Genomic DNA, 4,663 nt, shown 5'->3' with positions numbered 1-4,663 from the left:
CCCCATTGTCCATGTTTGTGGTGAAAACATTAAATAGCACTGATCCCAAACAGACCCCTGAGGGAGGCCATTTGTCACCAATGTCCATCTGGACATTGAGCCTTAGACCACTACTCTTTGGGTGTGGCTGTCCAAGCAGTTTCTCATCTATTGAACAGTCCACCCATCAAAGTCATGTGTGCCCAATTTAGAGAGAGGGACATTGTGGGAGATATGCCAAAAGTCTTACCTATGTCCAGATAGATGACACCCAAGGCCTTTCTCTAATCACACTGATGTAGTCACTTCATCGTAGAAGGCCACAAGGTTGGTCAGGCAGGATTTGCCCTTGTTGACGCCATACAGGCTGTCCCAAATCACCTCCCTGTCCCCTGTGTACCTTAACATAACTTCTAAGAGTTCCATGATGCTCCCAGACACAGAGGTGAGGCTGATATGTTGGTTCTCAGGAGCCTCCTTTCTACCCATTTTAATGACAGGTGCAATGTTTCCCTTTTTCCAGTCACCTGGAACTACACCTGATTGCCATGACTTTTCAAATGCGATGGAGAATGTCTCAGCAATTACATCAGCCAATTCCCTCTTTACTTGAAGGAGTCTTTATACAAGGGAAGAGGAAAATTCAGTTGACATTTTCCACTGCAGAGATAGGCTCCATGAACCCAAGTCTCTTTGTGTGAGTTTGTCTCTCTTGAAGTTGGAATGTAGCTGAGTGTAATTGCAAATGCTCTAGCAGAAGAAATATGCATCTGAGTTGGCTTTGAGCTGACTTGTGCAGCTTCACCCAGCTAAAAATGGGAAGGGAGAGCTCAATAGCTGAACCCCCTGTCCTTTTGGCTTTATTGTCCATAAAGTCAAGGCAGCCTAGTAGGATTACCTGTGCTACAGGCATCTGGCTCTCATTTTGAATAATGGGAAGAAACCTTAGAAATCTACATCATGCCCTTCCATATCTCCCAATTAATAAAAAAATAGGGCACTTAGATTTTGTCATGGGCAAAATAGTCTCAACTAATCCTTGCTAATTAACCATAAGGATTCAGGTAATTTGGAAAAACTCTGGAAATCAACTATGTGCCACTGCAGTGGCAAAAATACTACTTTGGTGGCCTCCAGTGGGTCCCTGCCCTGCCCCAGTGTGGGTTGCCAGTAGACACAGTCCTCCAGGAGGCATCCCTGTCCTTGCTACTTATTTTTCACAGGTTTTGGTGTGTTGGGGTCTTTTTGATCAAAGCGGTTTTCTATATAAGGTCAGTGTTTTGCCAGATTTATGAAAAAACAGTTTAGCTCTGATTTTCCAAAGACCATTCAATAATTTTTATTTTTTTTTAAGTGACTTACTTCTGTGTTACTTGATTTTCTTAGAACTATGTTTTTAAGGTCGTGTTCTCTTGAAAGCCTTTTTGTACAAACAAAGTGAAAGACGTTCTTTCAGTTTTTGCTTTGCATCAAACATTTTCTTCAAGGTGTAGGATCAAAGTGATGACTTTTGTGTCAGGACTGTAAACTGCCTGGAAAATAAATCATCTGGGAATTGCCAGTACTGAAATCTCCAAACCAGGTAATAAGGTCAGCACTTTACTTTCTACTACTATCCAGTTCATAATTTGACCAGCTGCTGTTTCTCCTGATCTTTTAAAGATTTTCTCTTGATTAGTGATTCCATGTACTACATTTTGCCAAATAACATGAAAGTAAAAGTGTTTGACTTTGGCTGAACTTTTACCTGACACAGCATCGTATTCTTTTCCTTTCTTTCCCCCTCCTCCCCAATAGATTTCCAAGAACTAGTTATTTTCTTGTGAACTTTTCAAGGAAGCAAGATATTTGTGAATAAGATGCAGTTTAGTTCAGGATCATCTGAGTTCTCTCTCCCTTCTTACTAATTCTGCAAAGGTACATATTCAAACCTCTTATATTAAATGTTTGCCTGGTTTACTCAATAGTGCAGAGATGATACAGGCTGTTCAAATTTAGTTGCTTTTTTTGTTTTCCTTCACTGTGATATTTTCTTGTATCTGATGTTCCAGAGAAGAGAAGACAAAAGAACAGGGAACAGGCAGGCTCCAGGCATATGCTGTTCACATGTAAATGATGCATCACGTTGTTTCTGCACATCAATTTACTGTCACAGTCTCTTTCTGTAAATATCTATTTTATTTTTCCCTTGTAATGCTGTCAGTAGGCAGCATCAGAAGAACTCATTCTTCTCCAGAGTCCTCTACATTGAGTCAGAGGGATAAATACAACCTGGTAGATCCAAATATGATAAGGGGTCTGATGATGAAGGCAGACAAAATTTCTTGCTCTGAAAGATTTACAAATCAAAATTGCTTCCATGTACCATAATACAATTAGATAAAACCAGAGAATGGTAGCATCATAACACTAATACAAAAGTTATTATACAATGTTTATGAGACTTTTATTTTCAAGAGAGAATCAGACCTTATCACAGTATCTGCTTACGATGGATCAAAATTTCATGCTTTGACATTAATTCTTGGTAATGGAGAAGATGAATATCATCATCAGATGAACTCTGAACAGAGGGCCTCCCACTGGTGTTGCTAATCACTACAACCTCCCTCTGCACCGATGGTCTCTGGCTTAATGCAGTTCATTACAGAGCAACAGAAAATTAATTTTTTTAAACATTTGATAGAGCATTTATGTTGCCTTTTATACTGCCATCATCATCTCTGTAATTTGGAAGTTGAATATGGGATAATTGTGAGAAAGCTTTTTTCTCTCCCAAGAAAAACATGTGCTAGATATGGCAGAGAAACCCCATATCAACTGTGTGAAAGCAGAGGTAACAGTGGAATTACACACATGCTTGTAACTGTACACACTACCTGTGCTTCTGCCTATTGCTTGAACTGAAGTAGAATCACAGAATCACAGAATCACTTAGGCGAGAAAAGAGCTCTAGGATCATCAAGTCCAGCCATTAACCCAGCACTGCCAAGCCCACCACTAAACCACATCCGCAAGGGCCATATTTACACATCTTTTAAACACCTCTAGGGATCAAAACTCAACCACTTCCTTGGGCAGCCTGTTCCAATGCTTGACAAGCGTTTGCATGAAGCAAGTTTTCCTAATATCCAGTCTAAACCTCTCCTGGCACAACTTGAGGCCATTTCCTCTCATCCCATCATTTGTTACCTGGGACTCCTTTCAGGCAGTCACAGAGAGCAATAAGGTCTCCCGTGAGCCTCATTTTCTCCAGGCTAAGCACCCACAAGCTCCCTCAGCCACTTCTTCTAAGACCTGTGCTCCAGATCCTTCACCAGCTGGAAGTTTTAGTCTCTTTAATAGCAGTCAGAAAATGAATTGCAATCAGTAGGAAGTGAAGTAATGGCCAATTCAGGTAGCTCCCCTGCATACATATGTGCTAGAGACATTTTAGACAGAAGTATCATGAAAGTATAATGGGATTTCAACTTATTGAAGCAAAAATACCCTCCATCCACACTTTTCATAAAGCAAAACATCATGTGTTGGGATCACTTGGACTTGGTAAAAGACTAGACAGTCTTTGTAGACAGTCTGAACAGAAAGTTGTAGCATTTGGGTTTGGCTTTCAAATCTCTGGATTGGTGAATTTGCCTGTGAGGGATGAGCAAAACACCATCTAAAGACATCCTCACAATGTTTTGGTTTAAAAGTAATAATACAGGCCACTAGTTGCAGTAGATTCTAGGTAACAATGACAGAACTTCAGCAAATCTCTTCCAGGCCCTAAGCGAACATATGTCAATAATAAGGTACAGTCTAGAAGTGAGTGAGGAGAAGAAAGCAAACAGCATAAGAAAATTTATTATGCAGGAAAATTCAGTGAAATCAGTATTACCTATAATGGAGTAAAAGTTAGGGCAAATTTTAAATGTCATATAGGTGGTTATCTCCACAGGCTGTCTTACTAAGGCTTCCCCTTTCCACTCCTCCACCCTTTTCCCTTTAACATTACTACCTCTGCTTTGTAGTTGCTATTTTACTTTCTGTCTGGTGTAAGTTCAGTGGAACTACTGTTGCCTCTTCTCCAACACAGCAGCAATCCTCTTTCTTGTCCTATTCTTTTGTAGAAATTATTCTTCCTTCTAAGTGCATATTTTCTAATAATGTATTCGATGGTTGCTGCTGAGCTTTCAGCACAGGTAACAATGAGAGTGTTAGAAGGAGTGCTACTTTTTTTTTTAAGTTTAAGATTGTGGTGGTTTTAATGGGAGGAAACTGTTTCAAAGAGCAGTGAAATAAAATGTTATATAAAAAGTGCTATGAAGAAAAAAAGTATTGTGAGTGTTCAATATTGTACAGGCTTTCTTCAAGCTCAAGATGTTTTGTTGCAAACAATATCAGCACCTTCATCTGTGAATCTGTGGGTATGTGCTGCAGAAAAGGCTGCTGCTGGATTTGAAAGGATTAATTGGAGCAATACAGAATAAATGTCTCTCTTTCATCTTGATCTGTACTACTTTTATAATCCTCACTAATGTGGCACTTAAGAATTTAGCCTGATACTGCAGCTACAAATTATTCCAAAACTTTCAATGAATCAAAGGAAAAACTAGATCTCTTTCTTCAGCTAATGCCAAAGGTGAATTTGGTGCAGTGGAATTAATTGGATGCTACATTAAGAACTGAATACAGGTATGTG

This window comes from Molothrus ater, chromosome 3 (assembly GCF_012460135.2).
Source record: "Molothrus ater isolate BHLD 08-10-18 breed brown headed cowbird chromosome 3, BPBGC_Mater_1.1, whole genome shotgun sequence".
Taxonomy (NCBI): Eukaryota; Metazoa; Chordata; class Aves; order Passeriformes; family Icteridae; genus Molothrus; species Molothrus ater.
The sequence above is the reverse complement of the archived record's forward strand: the minus strand, read 5'-3'. Positions refer to the sequence as shown.